Genomic DNA, 20,772 nt, shown 5'->3' on the forward strand with positions numbered 1-20,772 from the left:
AATAAAGGAATATTACGGATTACTATATACCCACGAATTTGATAACTAAGATGAACTGAACTAATTCCTTAAAAGACACAGTCTACCACAGTCTATCACAACTCACACAAGAAGAAACAGACGATCTGAATAGGCTTGTATCTATTAAAGAGATTGACTCAATAATTAATAATCTTCCAAAACGGAAAGCACCAGGCCCAGATAGTTTCACGGGTGAATTTTACTAAACTTTTAAGAAGCAAATCATATTTATTATCTACCACCTGTTCTAGAAAATAGGAGAGGGAACACTTCCTAACTATTCTATAAGCATTCCCCTAACACCAAAACCAGACAAAGACACCAAAAGGAAACAACAGACCATCATCTCTCATGAACACAGATGCAAAAATCCGTAACAAAATATTCACAAATTTGAATCCAACAATGTATGAAAAGAATTATACACCATAACCAAGTGAAATTGATTCCAGGCGAAGCTGGTTCAACATTCAAAAATCAATTAATATATTCCATCTCATCAACAGGCTAAAGATATATTTTTTATTATATATATGATAGTTTTTATGATTAATTACACAAATATAATAAAGGGCTGTCACCAGAGATTCTTTCTGGTACAGGTAAGGAAGGCATCAGAGGAAGTGACACTGGAAGTAGGTCTTGAGAGATGAGTGGAATTCTCCAGGGAAGGGTGGTTTAGGGAGAGGACGCACTTGAGCAAAGATACGCTGGCAGGAAGGTAACTAGTCAGGTGTGGCTGGTGTGTGGTATGGACAGCATAGGAAAGCTCCGGGTCCTTTGTCTCTCGTATCTGGCTATTCTACCCATCTGCGAATCCCAGATTCCTCCAAGAGGTATTTCTTAACACCCTTTCTTACACACACTGCACCCTGCCAGGGTCAAGCATGATGACAAAGTAATCTATATAAACCCAGCACTGCCTTGCACACCCCCTCACAGAAGGGCCTTGACATGTCCAAGCCAACTGACTCTAGCTCCATTTATGCAATGGTAAATATCACTGGTCTTTATTTGTCAAATAGCTGGAAATTTTCCTCACCTCCTCCTGCCCCTGTAGCTAGTTAATGGTTAGTTTCTAATTGCTGCCTCATGTTGTCTGGCAGGAGATCCTGTGTGACTCAGGGCTTTACTGAGTAGGACATTGCAGGAGGTCACTAGAGAGACACTCCCGCCGAACGTGACCCCAGGCACACACACCGTGCGCGCAAGCAGACAAGAGGAGATGGCCTCTCGTCTCTGTGTTCACACAGCAATGAAATTTCTGAAAAGGAAAAGGAGAAAAGGAACCAAGACGCTTGCTGCTGATGGTACGATGGAAAGGGAGCAATGAGATCTGTTCAGCCCACTTTTATAAGACCAGATGCCACTTTCCAAGGTTGATAGAAACCCCGGAACAGCTGCGCAGAAAAGAACATTTCCATCCTCCCAAATGTCTAAAAACACGCATATGCATGTTAGATAATTGACCATTAATGTTCATAACACTATACATTATAATGCTAAGAGCTGTCATTTCAAAAAGAAGACTCAAGATATTTTAAATGTCCATGTACATGTAAACACTATTTTTTAAAGATTTTATTTATTTATTTGAGAGACAGAGAGAGTGAGAGAGCATGAGCACGGGAGAGGGGCAGAGGAAGAAGGAGAAGCAGGCTCCCCACTGAGCAGGGAGCCCGATGCAGAATTCGATCCCCAGGACCCTGGGATCATGACCTGAGCCAAAGGCAGACACTTAATCAACTGAGCCACCCAGGCATCCCTACATAAACACAATTTAAATTTGTGTAAATATCATGTATATAATGGTGCATCTTCAGTCAAATGATAAAGCATTTCGGAATAAAAGCACTGAAAAGTTACGGTGGATGCATTACTATGATCTTATTTAGATCCCTGATCTGCTTACGGATAGTTAGTAATACAGCAGAAATTGATTAAGCACTTACGGAATAACCGACTGTGCTCAGAGCTTCATGATGTCTTCACAACACCCCTGCGACAGCTGTCCTGGGATTACCCCATTGTACAGATGGGGAACGCAGGTCTGCATTAAATCAGCCTGGAGGTGATAGAGGCAGGCCCCAAATTCTAGTCTGGATCTAAAGCTTTGATTTTAACCACCCTCCTCCTGTCTCCTTGAAATGTCTGCTTCACATCCATCCCAGTACTAAGCACTTACTGAGCATGTGTAGACAGACACTACAATAAGCACGTAAAAATGTGTATAACACACAATCTGCCCTCAGCAAACTGTTGGGTCTGGCAGGCAGTATCATTTTTCACCTTTAAAATTACTATGCAGAAATCAGCTTTATTCATAAGAGAAAAAAAAAATCAGGAAATAAATTTCCTTCCGTGGATAAATGGTTACATAAAGTGTGGTGCACCCATACCGTGGAACAGTATTCAGGAATAAGAAGGGATGAATTATTCAGACATGCAACATCTTGGATGGATCTCAAAGGAATTATGCCAAGTGAAAAAAAATAGTCAACCAAAAGGTTGGACACTGTATGATTCCATTGATGTAACATTCTTGAAACGACACAATTACAGAGATGGAGAACAGGTTAGTAGTTGCCTGGGGTTAGGGATGGGAGGGGGGTGTAGCTCCAGGAACCTGATGCTGATGGAACTGATTGAGTCTGGTGACTTACAGGAATCTACACATGAGATAATATTGCATAAAACTATTCACACCACACACACACACACACACACACACACACACACACACACACACACACACACGAATGCCTATAAAACACAGGGAATCTGGACCAGCTCTGTGGACTGATGTCAACACCCTGGTGGGGATATTGTACTACAGTCATGTAGGATGTTGCCATCGGGGGAGGCTGGGGGAAGAGCCCAAGGACCTCCCTGTGCCTTTTGTTTTGCAACTCCCTTGAACCTACAAGGATTTCAAAATTTTTTTTAAAAATTTAACTGCTATGCAAGTGATTCTCCTTTTTTGGAGACTAACTCCACCACGAGCCACAACACCTCTGCCATTGCCCTCGGGCCATTGCCCCGAGAAAGCAAAGATTCTGTTGGTCCTTGGCAGCACTCAAGTTCAGATTAGGATAGTCAATAGTTAAGTCAAGTCAGCCGTTAACATGCAACTAACGTACCAGCAGTTAAATGACAGTCCCATATATAGAGATTTTGGGGTTTTGCTGAAGCATAATCCTTTCGTTAAACAGACCCACAAACACACATTTTGTACGTTCGTGCATTTTTTTCAAGTATGATCTAAAACACATTATGACTCATACACACAAATAAATAACAACTCCTTCCATTCCCACGTCAAGCTTCTTTTTGAAGAATTATGCTGTCTGTTAGCTATATATAAAATACGCCACCCATGAACCTGATTCAAAGGCCAAAAATCCCACAAAATTAAGGTAGCCTTTGGCTATCTACTCTAGGTGACCAAAGCCTTCTCTTGGGTGGGCAGAAGCGTTGGTCCTCCTTTTCACCAAAATCTTCTACTTCTCTAACAGGCTTAAATGCACCCCATTTTGTCAAATACCAAATGCCAGGAATTGTAAGAAACATCCTGATTTCAGAGATATTCGAGCATGAAAGAAGTGTGTCTTAGCATCAGTGGGACACTGGGGCGCCTGGGTGACTCAGCTGGTTAAGCGTCAGCCTTCGGCTCAGGTCATGTTCCCAGGGTATTGGGATCAAGGCCCACATCAGGCTCTCTGCTCAGTGGGGATCCTGCTTCTCCCTCTCCCTCTGCCTGCTGCTCCCCCTGCTTATGCTCTCTCTCTCCCCGCCCCCATCGTCAAATAAATAAATAAATAAATAAATAAATAAATAAATAAAATCTTAGAAAAAAAAAAGATTCTCTGTCTCCCTCTGCCCCACCGCTCATGCTCATGCACTCTCTCGTAAATAAACACAGACAGACAGACAAGACTCAGTGGAACACTGTCATATTCCTTCCAAACCCCTCCAACGTTCCACCCAGATACCTCCAGAGATAACTTCTGTGTTTATTAGAAGACCAGGACCCTCCCTTACGCCATAAAGAAAATGTTTCTGTTTATGGTGACGTAATCCCTCCATTCAAACAACAAGGTCCAAACAGAGGTTTCCTTTTTGTGGGGTAAGAACCTGTATGGGGAAGGGGAGAGTGTGTGGTTATTTGCGAGAATGAGATGAGCTCATGTGAAACTTCCGAGAGAGACCAGAGCCTGGGGTCAGCAGTGTGTGAGTGCAGACCAGCTGACTGGAGGCCCATGATTCATCACCACTGGTTCCATCACCAGCGCAAGGATACAGTCCCTGGGATAGATAATCAGCTACTTCCTGCCTGTGCGGGACCCCAGGAAGGCTTAGCTGAGTCACAGAGCAATGACTGCAGTGGCTCGGCTGAGTCACAAGCCAGCTATGCAGAGAAGGTGCTTGCGCCTGAGATGGGGGCCACGTCCAGGAACCAAAGAGGCCCGGCCATCATGACAACAGAAAGGAGGAGGGTGTGGCATGGCCACCAGCCCCTGGCACCAAGTCCCCAAGGCCCAGCGGGAGGGTTAGTGGGGCCAGCAAGAAGCCACAGACGTTAGCCTCCAAGAGGAATTAACCCAGAGTCACCTAATCAAGGTCTCAAAAGGCCTGAGACATTATCCAGTCCAGGAACACGTACGCCTGGATGAAAAAACTAAAAAATCCTTGCTCCACTAACCAACAACGGATATTTAGCATTTTAACCATGAATGGAGGCATCGTACCCACCAGGAGCATCTGTGCCTGCAACCAATAAAAACCATAATATGTTCACGTCACATTCTGCTTGTTGCAAATATCTTGAAATATCATTCACCCTTCATCTCTACTTAGAACTTATGGTTGTTTTAGACTTGCCGAGGTACCTTGCTATTTAATCTATTATTCAAGGAGCACCTATGTTACTCTTCACAAATGTCTGGTATTTTGATAACTGTGTTTCAATAAACATGCTTAGTAATTGGTGTCATATTTTTTACATGTAGGCATTACTCTGGGAAGGGGTCCAGGGTCAACCTTACATCACCAAAGGGGTCTGTGGCAGGAAAAAGCATAAAGACAACGTATTAGTTGGCTCGGGTTTCCGGAGGCTGGTGGCTTCAACAACAGAAATGGGTCTCATGCTTCCAGAGGTTGGAAGCCCAAGATCAAGGGGTCAGCATGGTTGGTTCCTTCTGAGCCCCCTTTCCTTGGCTTGTAGACAATGGGTTTTCCTTGCGTCTGTTCACGTCGTCCTCCCTCTATGTGGGTTCCTGTGTCCAGATCTCCTGTTTCTCAGGACACCAGCCATGTTGAATGAGAGCCCACCCTAACAACCTCATTTTAACCTCATCACCTCTGCAAAGCCCCTATCTCCGAGTGAGGCCACAGTCTGGGGTACTGGCGGTTAGGACTCCAACATACGGTTTTTGGGGGGACACAATTCAACCTACAACAGACACACACTGTCATCCAATCTCCCTGCTTTCTTCACGAGGGGGGGGGGTCTCAGGCCCAGAGCAGCGGAGCACCTGAGAAAATTGCTAGTCGAATGCAGGCTCCCCAAGGGCTCATTCAGGACTTGGAGTGCTTTGTAAGCCATAAAGGTCTGTACAGTCATAGGTAAATGGCAATCTCCCCCTTGCAGACGCTCTCAGAAACCTGAGAGGCCCGATGGGAATGCAAAACGCTTCACCTACCAGGTAGCCAGTACTTTGGCCCCGGAAGAGGAACCGGGGACCACTTGTGATAGAATTTCTTTGCTTTCTGTCGGAAGCTGCTTCCTGCCTCATCTGTATTTTCTGCAGCGGTTAGGATCAAGTGTAGCACGCATATAAGGTGGCGGGCGATGGGGCACGGGGAGTCACTGCAGTCCTGACCACTTACTACGCAGAAGACATCTGAACACCTTAGGATAATGAGAATATTTTCTCACCCTTTATGTTCGAGAACCTCCCTGATAAATCTCGACCTCAGGCCTATTAACCAAACATGAAATCCCGTCTCCCCCATCTGACCCTGTTCTCAAGAGAGCCGAAATGGACTCTCCACGTAGCCGTCGGCGTGCACAAACCCAGGATGAGGAGCAAGTCTGATGGAAACCAGTCAAAGCAGAGAGCTGCAGGCATCCAGGTAGACCTATTTCAATGCACTGGCCAAAATCCATAAACCTGACTGTCACTCAGGGTTTAGTTAAGAAGCCAGCACCCCCATGTCCTACTGGGGCGATCAGAATGACCACCTCTCTAGACAGCTTGAAGTCAAGGCAGGAACAGGGGAGACTCTTGCCTGCAAGTCCTGAAGCGACATCTGGGACATGTATCATCTCTGAGCAGTGCCCCCACCAGCCCTTCACCAGAGCGTACCAGACCGGGGACAGCCCCCATGTGGCGTGAACTCAGGGCACTCTGCCCTCCTTCACCACATACGAAATGCGTTCGCAACGGTAACGAAGCCCACAGTCCCTGCATCTGTGTCTTCCCCGCTGGATTAGAAGCAGCGTGAGGCCAGGGGCCGCTGTGAATCATTCCCACCACCGCGCTGTCGGCGCTGAGCACTGATGCCCACACAGGGCCCGCACTCATCAATATTTGCTCGGCAAATAAACGAAAGCCCCTCCCACTCCCACACCCACCTCTCCGATAGCCTGTGCCCTTTTGTAGCACTTTCTCTCCTTCAAGTTGACCCAAGTTCATTTAAATTTACCTTTAAAAATATGCCCAGAGTACGGCAGCAAAAAGCCCACGGCAACCCGCCTTACAGACCCACTTCTCGGACAAGGCCCTTGGCCCTCGGGTACTAGGACCCTAACTCCTTTAATGCTGTCCAGCAAGTGTCGTAGGTACACTGCCTCATTTATTCTACACAATGACTTCATTTTAGAGACTCGGGGCTAAGGGGTGAACGTCTTAGGCAAGGTCACACAGCTAGAGGGTATCTGAGGCATAGCAGGACATATATTTGGTCTTTGTCCCCATTCCTGGGGCAGAGCTCCTAAAACCCCCGGGACTTCCCGAGTAATGGGAGTGTCTTGTGTGATCCCTAAGGCCCTCCTTCTGAGCACACCTGAGTTCACGCTCATGACGTGACCCAGGTGGGGCCCCTAGCTGCCTCAGGATGGGGTTTTCAGGGTGGGGAACTTTCAGCCTACTCGCGGACCCCTCAGTAGGGCAGTGGGGACTGCAGGTGGAGCTCTATAAAAACTTCTGGACAAGGACGTGAGCTTCCTGGTTGGTGACGGCAGACAGGTGCTGGGAGGGTGGCCCAGCAGAGAGATCACGGGAGCTCCAAGCCCCTTCCCACAAACCCTCAGCCCGTCTTCTCTCTGGCTAGGTGTTCCTGAGTTGCCTCCTTGAGCAAGAAAACTGTGTTCCCTGAGTTCCGTGAGCCGTTTTGGCAAATCATCAGACCCCAGGAGGTAGACTCCCCCGGCGTTAGAGCCAGCGGGTCAGAAGCAGAGGTAACCACCTAGCCCTTGCAACGGGTATCAGAAGGAGGGGAAAGGTCTTGTGGGACTGAGCCCTCAACCCGTGGGGTCTGCACGAACCTCAGGCAGGTAGAGTCAGAATTTAATTGAATCAGCAGACACCCAGGTGGTGTGAGAGAACAGGTTGTTGTGGGGGGAGGAAGCCCACATTTGGTGTCAGAAGTGTTCTGTTCTATCAGTACTGAACCAGGACTGGAGCTCAGATCCGGTGACTCAAACACTGTGTTTAATCAGCACGTTGTATAGACTACTGGATGTGGCTTTGTTACTTTCAAAGTCCTTCTGGCTTCCCAGCCCGGCTCTAAGCACTGTGACCAGGCGGGTCCTCCCACCAGCCCAAGCCACGTCTGCTTTGACTTCCTGCCTCTTGGCTCCCATGCTCCCAGCAGGCTGCCTTCACAGTCCTTCAGTGACTAGAGGACTTCCCAGACCGTCACGCAGGCACCAGGAAATCAACTAAAAGATGACACTTTTTTTCAGTTCTCAGCCCTATCTTATCTGAGGTGTGACACACAGCGCTGACGCCTAAACCCCCAGAACCAGACACAGCAGCAATCACGACAAGTCCCCTCCGCTTCCTCGACTGATTAGCAAACGGCAGGAGAGGCCTCTCCATTTCCTGGAAATACCAACGTCCCTCTCCTTACCCTGGTAGGTCCCTGTTACAATGCCTGCAGTTAAAAAAAAAAAAAAAAGGCAAACACATAAAGAACAGATTTCTCATCCATACAGCCTCCTTGGCTATATCTTAGCAAATTGCTTTGCATGGGTGTTTCCAGGAGAATCTGTTTAAATTCTAAACACATTTTCTTTTGGCACTTGACACCAGGTTCCAGACGGCGGAAGTGGTTGAATACTAATCACTTGTAGCCAACGACATTTAAAGACCAATCTTTCACTTTTTTTCACAATTTGAATCATCTGTTCCTACTGCTTCTTGTCCAACCCACTTTTCAGAAAACAAGTTAATAAACTAGCGAAATCCACAGTTAGCATGAAATTAATGAAATTAGCAAGCCTGCTTTCCTTCCGTCATTGATTTGACTAATAATTATTGGGTGCTTCTTTTCCCCAGGCAGTGGGCTAAATGCTGGGGAGGGAGCAATGCGCAAACACTGGCCTGGTGCCCACCCCCAGGTGCCAAAGTCTAGTAAGAGAGCAGGCATGAAGGAAATAATCACAGCAATAAATGTAAGACTGCAACTCTGGGAGCCCAATGGGAGCGAGGCTAGGCGTGCGGTCTAAAGAGTCCATTTCACGGGGATTTGAGCTAGTCGCCAGACTGGGAAGACCGCCCTGAGGCCCTGACACTAGATGCATCAGGAGCTAACTAACTGGGTGAGGGGAAAAGGGGACACTTATGAGCCCGAGGCACCAGCAAGTGCAAAGGCCTTCCAAGGGAAGGGAGCATGGTCAGGTCAAGGGAGCGCCAGAAAGTCAGTATGACTGGAGAAGTAAATGGTCCAAGATGAGGCCAGGGGGGTGGGCAAGGGCCAGGCCACCAGGCACGGGGTGAGCTGTGCTGAGCGAGTTTGTCACTAAGCCCAAGAGCAACAGGAATCACTGAAGGGCTTTGATCACTGGGCTGACACAATCAAACTGTTACCTCAAAACATTACTTTCACGGTAGCATAGTGAGTAATATGGTCCATCCTGTACTTTTCATCTGAAATAGGAAAAAGTATGGATTGTTGTCTCCTCTAGAGATGGCAGCAATGACATGTTGAGAAGGGGAGCAACTTGTCAGGTCAGAGGACACTGGGGGCTGAAACGTGGGACTCTTGTCCCATGTTCCCAAGTCTCTAAACATCCAATTTTTTAAAAAGTAGATTGAAAATGTGTCCATTGTCACATTAGGTGACCCTCTCAACTTATGCATTTGACACACTGACTTCTGAAGTTGTGTGGGCATACAGGACGCAGCCAGGGGCCAGAAATACAAGTTGCCTGACATCTCCTACGAGTGGTTAAGCCTTACTATCCTCTCTCCACACGCTGGACCTATTTCTCCTCCCTTTCTCTGTTCGCAGTCACCCCAACTTCTTAACTGCTGCGTGACTCCCTAAGGCAAGTTTACGTCATCCTAGACCATTGAGTAGTAAACAGTGGGAAAAAGACTCAGGCGCTCCAATGAACAAGCACGGACTCTTAAATGTTTCATATGCTCGAGGAGATAAAACAAGACTACGAATTTCAGCAGAGAAAGGGAAATTATTTCTTTTAAAAAGAGCCGATGGAAGTTCTGGAACAGAAAATACAATATCCCAAATTAAGAATTCTATGGGCGGGTTTAAGAGAAAATTAGTAAACCAAAACATACAGGGGAAAAGTAGAGCGTACTATTAAGGCACAGAGCGACAAAAACACGGGAAGCCCAACAGAGCGGGTGACTCACAGTATACACTGAGAATGTCCGGTGAATGTGCAGACAAGATTCTAGAAGGAGAGACGAGAATGGGGGAAACGTGATATTTAAGAAATAATGGCTGAGAAATTTCCAAAAATGGTGAAGATCCAGTCTCGAAGTCAGCAAACCCTAAGAATTCCAGCAGGATAAACAAAGAAGAAACCCATCCCTAATCACATCATAATAAAACCAATGAACATCAAAGACAAAAGGAATATCTTGAACATAGCAAGAGGAAAAAAAGGCATATTATCTTAAAAAGACCTAAAATAAAATGCCAACTGACTTTTCAACAGGGGACAACAGAATGCTGTCTTTAAAGCGCTTAGAAACAACACACATATACAACATCAGAAGTAAAAAAGGAATAGCCTGCAAATCCCACACAAAAATATACTACGAAGGTATTATAAACGACCCTATGAAAGCTTAGATGGATGGTCAAGTTATCAGAGAAATAAAACTGACCCAAACCGGCACAATAAAGTGGAAAATACAGTCCTGTTACTATTAGAGTAATTGAATGCATAATTTAAACCCCCCAAAAAGAAATTCTGGTCCAGATGAATTCACTGGGATTCCACAAACACTCAGAAAAGAAGTAACACAACTCTTACACAAACCCTTTCCAAGAAGAAGAAGGAAAAAAGCAATCTCAAGCTTATTTTCTGACCATGATCCAAAACCTCTTAAGAATATTACAAGAATGGAAAATTTCAGATGATTCTTACTCATAAACACAGACACAAAAATTTAAACAAAGCAAATTGAATAATATATAAAGAATGAACACATTATAGCCAAGTTAGTCTCCTCCCAGGAATGCTGGGTTTGCGTAACATTCAAAAACCAGTCAGAATCACATGACATCTCAATAGATGCAGAAAAGTCATAAAATTCAACATACATTCATCATTAAAAAAAACCAAAACAACTCATAGAAGACTAGGAATAGAAGCTAACTCTTTGTTTTTAGTCTTAAAAAGCAACAGGATGCCTGGGCGGCTCAGTCAGTTAAGCGTCTGCCTTCAGCTCAGGTCACGATCTCGGGGTCCTGGGATCGAGTCCCACCTCGGGCTCCCAGCTCAGTGGGGAGTCTGCTTCTTCCTCTGCCTCTGCCCCTGCCCCCCGACGCACGTGTGTGCTCTCTCTCTCTCTCTGACAAATAAACAAAATCCTTAAAAAAATAAAAATAAAAAGCATCTACAAAAAACATTAATGGTAGAAAAATTACACACTTTCCTTCTGAGATCAGGAATGAACTCAGAATGCCCACTACCACCACTTCTATTCAATGCTGTACCAGAGGGCCTACCAGCAGGAAATCAAGAAAAATGGAGAAAGGATAGAATTGGAAAGAAAGAAATAAAACTGTCCTCATTCTCTGGCTACATTAACTGGCTTATGTAAAATGTCCAAAAAACTTACAGATGAACTATTAAGAGCTAGTACGTGCACGTAACAGGGTCTGGAGGTACACGGATAATTTTTTAAAAAGCAATTATTTCTACGTAACTGCAGTAAATAGCTAGAAAATGAAATTTTTAATATACCTTCACTCTCTTTATGTTTGATCTTTGTGATGTGTTATCCAGTCCCAAAAAACATGTTTTTGATTAAACAGCCTTTGGTTGTGGAAAACGAAAAGGTAATTTCTAACAATAGCATCAACCATGCACGCGCATCCTCATCTGTAGGATAACAGCAGCCACTTGAGTTTAAAACTCTCCACACGACCTCCCCCAAACAGCCCAAGATCATCAAGGAGTGAAAATAAACCACACATGCGTTCAGCATCACCAGAATCGGAAGAACTTCAAGTTATGCACAGAAATACGCACCTCACCACGACGAAGTTGTCGCTAAAGCTCTGCTGCGGCTTCAGGACCTTGGGAGTAAAGAGTGGGGACAGGAGTCTTAAGAAAATCCTTGAAAACTAGGAGTCCTGTCCACCGTGCGGTCACACGGGGCTCTGTGCTCAGAAGGACGCTGCGCTTGATTTAAAGCTCCGTTGTCACCATCTTGAAATTCTTCGAACCAATGCCATCACGCATGGGAACAGGGAGGTTCAAAGCGAGTGCAAAGAAAGTGTGTAATGCCCACAACCACAACCGGGTAGATGAGAAGAGAGCCCCCAGAAGACCACGCTTTGTTGGGCCCGGAACTTGTTTTGACCGCACACAGAAGGCGGTGTGTCTGTCCTAGGAAAGGCGGACGACCAAGCACAATCTTTCCTCCCTCCATTCACCAACCACAGAGGCGGAAAATGACGACACACGGGGGCGGGGAGAGACAGACGACCCAGAGCGCCTTTCCTTCTCAGTCCTTCCTCATTCATCGGTAACCCAAAGGCAGCGAGGGTTGGTAGAATGTGAGCACATCCAGAAGTGAAACAGAGACTGTGGGGTGAGTTTTGTGTAACTGTCCCACTTTCTTCCCAAGAACAAAACACATACGCACGTTCAAACTAGGAAATATTCATCACGTGATTTGGGGCATGGCACTCAAGAGTTAAATGCTCTTATATTTGCACTTAAAATTGCCACTGTGATATAGAGATGAACAGCAGAATAGGTGCTAGTAATTCAAATTTCATTTTTTCTTTATTTGGAATGAGATTGAATAGCAAATAAGAAACACCACGGCAAATCAGGAGACAGCAAAAGAAAAGAACGTGCTTTATATTTTAGTACCTTTAATGACATTTTTCCCCTTTTTGAACACAGGGTTTGGCAACTTCGCTTTGCACATGGTTCCCAAACGATGTAGAAAGCCTTGAGTAAATGTGTCGATATTGCCAGTGGGCATTCTCACTATGGAAAAAGGGAGACGCAAATATGGAATGATGAAGACAGAGTCTACTTTGTGTGTGTGAAACATAGGCAGTCACACAGGCTCTGTGAAAAGAGCCCCTTGCTCGGTTCAGCCCTCTCTGTGATGAAATTCTAGATAAATTTTGAACAAGGAGCCCCACATTTCATCTTGCACTGGACTCCACAAATTATGTAGACAGTCCTGGGTGATGGCAAGGTGACCCATGGGTTCAGTTGGAATTGGAGACATCAATGTAAACTTATATTTCTTATAATTATATACATGCAGATATGTTATAGTTAGTGTATGGTTTTATTTACACACATGTATATTTATCCTAGCCTGGGCCACTGAAAGAGCAATGAACGGTCCTCCATCCAGATCCGGAATCAAGAGTTTATTGGAGACATGGCTCATTCCACTGCTGAGACAGGTAAAGCACAGGCGAGCATGGGCTCAGGTCAGAAAGTAAGGAAATGCTCAAAAAAAGAGAGGGAAACATGTCAAAGGCATAGGAGCCAGCTCAAAGATGATCTCACTACCCCAATTTTGGGACAATCTGAGCATCATGGAAGGAAGGAAGGAAGGAAGGAAGGAAGGAAGGAAGGAAGGAAGGAAGGAAGGAAGGAAAAGAAAGAGGACAGGAGGGGGGAAGGAAGGAAGAGAGGGAGGGAGAGACGAAGGAAGGAAGGGAGGGAGGAAGGAAGCAAGGGAAGGAGGGAGGAAGGGAGAGAGACAGGGAGGAAGGGAGGAAGGAAGAAGAGTAATGGATTATAATTCATTGACTATAGTAGGAATCTGTGAGCCCATAAAATAAAAGGCAGAGAAACAAACAAAGAAATAAATGAGGGAGAAAGAGGGTTCTTCCTGACAGTCAAATGCTGAATGATAAATGTGGAAGAAGTGGTGAAACTGGAAAATCACCTTTTTGCAATCATTACAGCACAGACTGCTTTGGGCAAGAATCACCAGCAGATGCTAAAACGAAGGGAGATGGTGAACAAGGAGCAGGATATTTTCAGGGTTTCAGTGTTTTCCCCCAGACTGCCTATTAACTTCAAGGGGAAAGAAAATCTTGTGCAGTGGAAAAACTGAACACGACTGCGGGCGGGTGATCAAAACCGTTTCGGATGAGAGGCAGGTAGGCAGCATGTGCCTTTGGATGGGGCATCCTGAGAGAGACACGCGTTGCTTCTGAAATACTCCTGCCAGGGGTGCAAAGCCTGAATCTAATGGTGAGGAACGTCAACGACTCCAGCCTGAGAAACACCCAGGAAAGTAACTGGCCTGCGGTCTTCAACACCGCCAGGGCCACGAAAGCCAAGGAAGGCCCGTGGAACTGCCACAAATCGAAGACGATAAACACAGACGCCAGTGAAATGTAAGGTGTGCTTCTGACCTAGGTCCTAGACCGGAAGGATGTCATTAGGACAACTAATGAAACTGGAAGGTGAACAGCTTTAGACGAAAGAATTAAGTCAAAGCTAAGTTTTCTGAACCTGACAACTATACCGTAGTTACAGGTGACTCTCCTCACTCTTAGAAAATACATATGGAGGGGCACCTGGGTGGCACAGCGGTTAAGCGTCTGCCTTCGGCTCAGGGCGTGATCCCGGCGTTCTGGGATCAAGCCCCACATCAGGCTCTTCCGCTATGAGCCTGCTTCTTCCTCTCCCACTCCCCCTGCTTGTGTTCCCTCTCTCGCTGGCTGTCTCTATCTCTGTTGAATAAATAAATAAAATAAAATAAAAAAAAAAAGAAAATACATATGGAAATATTAATGGGTAAAGGGGCCTGATTGATGCAATCTACTCTCAAACGATTTATGAAAACAAAAACTAATGTATATCTATAGAGAGAATAAGAGAGAGAGAGACAATATCAAACATATGGCAAAATATGTTTCAAATGTTGAATCTGGATAAAGGGAGTTCTCTGTACTATCCTTGCAGCTTTTCTATACATTTGAAATTATTGCAAATAAAAAGTTAAAAGAACAAATACCTAAAACTACAGGTGATGAAACATATATAAGACTTCTAACAGAAGAGCAGCCAGTATCATTATAAGAAAACATTAAAAACCTAAACAAGAGAAGGAATAAACCATATTCATGGACTGAAAAACCCAATACTGTAAAGATGTCAATTTTCCCAAAGTTATCTATAGTCAACACAGTCTAAATAAAAATCCCAGGAACATATTTATGACAACTGAAAAGCTTATTCTAGAATCAAATGGAAATCTGACGGGCCAAGACAATCTTAACTAAGAACCAAGGGAGATGATTTACTCTATCAGATACCAAACTTCATTTTAAAGCTACATTAATTAAGGTGATTACTGGTGCAAGTTTAGACAAATAAATCAATGGAATATGATAGAGAATCTAGAAACGGACCATCTGGATTTATAAAATGGCCCTGGAAAGCAATTTGGAGAAGACAGTCTTTCAGTTAAGCGGTATTGAGTCAATTAGAGGTTGGGGCTGTGATGCCAGACTCCTACCATCCACAAAAATCAATTCCAGGAGTATTGAAGGTAAATGTAAAAGGCAAAATAATAAAGCTTCTAGATTATTGTGCCAATTACTAAGCTCTTCTTTCTCAGCTCCAGATCCACTCTTCTGTTCTGTGCTTGGTGATTCAGGGGCTGGGACTCTACATTTCTCCTTTGCCAGTGGGTTTCCTGCTAGATTCTGCGTTAGGGGCTGCAAGAGGGAGACTGAGAGATGGGGGAAACCCAGAGAGTCTTCCTCCTTCTGGCTCTGCGCGCTGTTGCGCTCGCATCTCTCCAGCTGCAGCCCTTTACCCCCGCAGCACCTGGTTCCAGCCTCGAGCTCAGCCCAACCCACCACTCCCGCCCAGGAGCACAGCACCCGCACCTGCACCTGCCTCCTGGGCTGCTGTGGCCGCAGGGATCCCTTCTCTGAGTTCGAGGTTCTGGTGACACCAGCTCTTCTTTGTTCCCTCGTCTTAAAGGCACCACCTGTTTTCTGCGGCGATTATCTCCGTGTTGCTGTAAGCTTCCTTTTTTGTCTTCAGGCTCGGAGGTCGTGTAACCCTTTCTCCTTATTAAATCCTCTCTGTTGTACATGGTGTCATTTCGGTTTCCTAACTCTGCCACGACTGATACAATAGCGTGCAAGAAGATTCTTAGGACCTCAGGGTAAGGAAAGATTTCCTACGCAGGACACAAAAAGTGCCGACCATAAAGGAAAAGCCTGGTGAGTTAGATTATATCGAAAATATCAGAAGATAGCATTTAAAGGATTAAAAGGCAGTTATATCTCAATAAAGCTAATAAAAGGGGCAAAGACTTCAAAATGTACTCACAAAAGGAGATAGACAAATGACCAAAAAATATACAAAAAGACATTCAAGCTAATTTGTCACGATTGGAATGCAAATGAAAATCAAGATGAGATATGACTACAGATGATCAGAAAAGCTGGAATTAAAAAGACTGGATACAGTGCCACGAACGTACTGCTATACCATGGGTGGACGTGTAAATTAGTACAACCAGTTTGGAAAACTGCTCAGCATTACCAACCAACGTTCAAAGCATGCCTACCACCAAGCAATTTCATTCCTATTTGCAAATCCAACTGGAAGGCTCTTTTCAATGAAAGTCCTGTGCAAGGATGTTCATAGTAGCATTTTTAATAATTGCCAAAAATTGGAAAACCACACATGTCCCAAAACAGTAGACTGTAAAATAAATGGCGCTATATTCATATAATAAAATATCACATGGGAAAGAGAACTGGATACAACTAATGCAACAATAAGAATGAATCTTAAAAATTTAACATTGAGGGGAAAAAACAAAATCACTAGAGAAAACATACAATATGATTTCTGTTTAACAAAACAAGCAGGACCAAACTATAGTGTTTAGGGACACATGCTTACATGGTAAAACTATTTTTTTTTAAAGTAGAGGTCATTATCATATATATCGGATGGTGGTGACTTCTAGAAGGTACAGAGTGGGTGGAACTGAAGGAGGGGCACACAGAGGGCTTCTGGGTGCTGGCAATTTCTATTTTTCACCTCATTATATATAGACAACCTTGCTTTCCAATAAATTTTAGAATCATACTTTATTGGGAGGCACCGGTTTTATATATGTTGTATTTCACAATAAAGAGGATGAAACTTCTTAGGATCACTTAAGGCTTGAATGAGATAAGGTGGGTGTACAGAGAGCTTTGCAAAGTACCTGACAGGTAATGAGCATTCAGTACATGGTGGTTGTTATCTGGGGTAGTACTACTGAGAGACAGAAGTAACTAGGAACCCGGGGCTAGGAGAAAACAAACCCTAATGAGAAGCAGTCAGGACCTGAAATGGTTTTTAATATATGCTAAAGGCTGTAGGCAGAAGTTGGAGGTAAGTTTTAAGTGTGTTTGCAAAGGATAAATGCCAAAGAGTAGGAATAATGCCTACTGCATTGCCTGGCTCATGAGAGTCCCTCAATAATTGTTAGAAATATGGATGGGCAGATGGATGGATGGATGGATGGATGGATGGATGGATGGATGATGGATGGATGGATGATGGATGGATGGATGGATGGATGGATGATGGATGGATGGATGGATGGATGGATGGATGGATGGATGGATGGGCAGATGAGTAGGTGGGTGAATGGGTGCATAGATGGATGGGAAGACAGGTGGGTGTGTGGATGGATGGGTGAGTGAGTGGATGGATGGGTAAGTGAGTGGATCGGTGGGTGAGTAGATGGTTGGGTGGATGAATGAATGGACTGGAGGGTGGGTGGATAAATTGAAACAAGAGTTGATCTGATGCAAATCCTGCAGCTCCAAAGTGAAGAGACCTTCTTCACACAGTTCTCCTTGCCCAGAGCTTAACACAACACCGTATATAAGCTTTTATTTCAGGCTTTGTGATTACAGGGATGTTGGTGACCACTTTTGCGGACCTTCTCATGGTTCTTCTTGGTTGTTTACTGGCCAGAGGAAGGGATTATATCAACCTGGATCTACGATACCTACCATCAAGGGGGAAGAGAGCTGATTTTACCTACAAATTAAGTGTCTGGCAGGGCTACCAATTCAGTCTGAAGGCAGAGTATTAGAGTCATTTTTCCACCCAGACAGACCCCCCACGGGGAGGACAGGCTAAACTAATGAACATCCAATGGGTCAGGACTCAAGCACGAAGAGGAGGCACCAGGCTAAAAACATGTTTTCCCAAGACAGCCTAAAATGACAAACAGGCATCCGGAATGGAGACCACTGAAGCCACAACTTCCAGTCCAGTATTGTATGTAATTGTAGACTTCAAAGTTTTGTTCATTGCAAGGAAACATCACTATATGCACCAAGCAATCACTATGTCCCTTTCACTCGGTAAGCCTGTCTGGTTCTTAGAACTGCAGAGATGCCCATGGACATGACAGAGGTCTTGTGCATTGCTTTATTTTTTCCTATTATAAAGCATAATATGCTTGCTCATAAACCTGAACATTTCCACCCACCCCTCCACCCCCCTTCCCCATTCCTTATGTGGTAACACGATTAACAGCTGGATCTGTTTCCTTCCAGACTTTTTTCTTTACATGCACATAGATGCATGTTTCTTTTCATTAAAAAAAATATCAAAATATATATGTACAGTATAAACAGCAATCTCTTTGGTCTTTGTCCCCAGTTACTGGAACAGAACTCCTAACACCCTTGGAATTTCCTGAGCAATTGGAGTGCCTCATTATGCATAAGATACCCCTTTTGATCACACCTGAGTTTATGCCAATGAGGTGGCACAAGTAGGGCCCCTGGATAGCTTCAGGATGGGGCTGGTCCCAAGTGATTACAGACCTGGAACTTTCAGCTCCATCCACCAACCTCTAGGAAGGGCAGGGGGCTGGAGATTGAGCTCTTGCGTGAGATTTGATGAGCTTCCGTGTCCATGAGCACGCGGAGGTGCTGGGAGGGTGGTGCACCCCGAGAGGGCACTGGAGACTCTGCGGCCCTTCCTACACCCCTTGTCCTAGGCATCTCCTCCATTTGCCTGCTCCTGAGTTGCATCCTTTATAATAAACCGGTAAATATAGGTAAGAGTGTCTTCCTGAGCTCTGTGAGCCATTCTAACAAATTCTCAAACTTGAGGAGGGGGTCCTGGGAGCCCCAGTACGTAGCCAGTCAGCCAGAAGGGCAGCTGACACCCTGGGACTGCAGCGGGGGGGCTCCTGTGGGACTGAGCCCTTTTACTTACAGAACCCGACACTCCCTCCAGAATTGAACTGAATCACTGGATACCCAGCTGGTGTTGGAGAATTGGTTGGTGCTGGGAAACACCCTACAATAGGTTACTTCTTAACTTGCTTTTTCACTCAGTGTTCACCATAAATAACTTGCAATGGAAAGACTTAACACTTCACTCTTTTCAATAGTTGAAGAGGAAAGCAGACACTAACCAAACCCTCCGATCCCTTCACCATTTCAGTGTGTGTCCATCCCCAGCTTATGCATGCTTCTCTCTAGCTGTAAGCACCTGCAGCTCCTTTCTGGGGTCTGCCCTGCAGCTCCTTGCACCATTTTGCCTGTTAACACCAAGAACTAGGAGAGGCTGTAGGATTATGAAAGCCCAGCCCCTTGCCTCCAGTTGGTACAATTTATACTCCAGAGTTCCCCCACAGGGATCAGGTGAAGGCTGGGATTTGTCTGAAGTCACCCCCTGACTTGACTTCTCTCCCTTTCCCACTCCTGCCTCCCTCTTGCTATGTTCCTAGGAACACTTCTGTAATAAATCGTAACCAATTGCACGCAGACGAGTCGTCACTGGAGGGTGTATTCGGGAAGATGACTCATGACACACAATATTCATGGCATAGGCTGTGCCGTCATCTACCTATTAATCTCCTGTTAATGGACTTTCATGTTATTTCTGAATTTCCCTATCCCAGACCATGCTACACCCATATTTGCACACGACTCCTACAAAAGAGTCCTTCGTGGCCCCCGACCTGGCTACTCTTCCCAGTTCCTTTGGTGGTCAAGTCAGTTGTCTTGCCTCCTGCCGTCATAGTTTAAAAATAAGAAGGTAAATACCCCTGCAAGCAACCCACTACCTTTATTAGCAGCCCTGAAGAGAAATGACTCAGTGCGCGTGTTTATTTTTCCTGGAGTTACGTTCGGATCAAAGAGCTCAGCCCACGCTGCTTCCCGAAACACCCCACTCTCAGATTCCTAAGTAATCAATGGTTATTATCACACACCCTCCCTGGAGGCTGGTGTGGACGTATTTTCAGATCAATGACTCAGAAAGAGTCCTTTGTCTGAGAAATTACGGGGTCTTATGCCTCAGTGTCGAACCTTTTTCCAACTCCTTGGATGGTCCCAAATAAAAAAGAGGAGCTCTTGATGATGGAGACATTTCACTTCTTGACACTACTGGGAAATTTTCTGGGAATTCCTGAAAGGAAAGGGCTCCAAGTGGGTTGAATATTTCTTTCTGAAACAAACGGCTAGGACATATGGAAATCTGTTTGGAACTCTTGTTTAGGAAATCTTTAAAAATGAGCAAAACTATCTTACTCTCCGGGGAATCCCAGTGTAGAGACATCCTCCATATCCTTCTCTCTTGGCACAGAACCTAGGGCAGCAGTAATCTGATTCCTTCCTTTTTCTCTCCTCGTGGGTGAACTTGATCCAGCAACGTCTGAAAGGCTCCCCTCATTTCTGACTACAGATTTCCACTCACTGAATAGTTCCAAACGAAGTGTCAGGATGACAAATCTCCATCACCTTAAATGTGCCTGGTAGGAGCCCCACCTCACCCCTGCAGCTTCCCAGGGTGATTAAGGAAGTCAGTCCACTTACAACCCAGCCATCGAGCGAGAAAAGAGGTGTGGTGGTTGCATCTCCGGATTGCCTGACAGTTTAGTCTCGTCGTGGAATAGGAGAGAACATGGCAGACATAGCCCCAGCACCCAACTCTAAGTCACCTCCCCTGGGTCTTAGCACTCACATTCTAGAAAGAACACTAGTATTTTTTTTTTTCATGAG

At 45.1% G+C, this 20,772-nt stretch overlaps 1 protein-coding gene across 6 annotated transcripts in view; it reads right to left on the reverse strand.

Annotated features, from left to right (window-relative positions):
- The window catches only part of PFKFB3 (6-phosphofructo-2-kinase/fructose-2,6-biphosphatase 3), a 320,980-nt gene that overhangs the window by 205,283 nt on the left and 94,925 nt on the right, over positions 1-20,772 (reverse strand). The window lies entirely within an intron of this gene.

The sequence above is a fragment of the Ursus americanus genome, chromosome 31 (assembly GCF_024610735.1).
Source record: "Ursus americanus isolate L20-20 chromosome 31, mUrsAme1.1.p, whole genome shotgun sequence".
NCBI lineage: Eukaryota > Metazoa > Chordata > Mammalia > Carnivora > Ursidae > Ursus > Ursus americanus.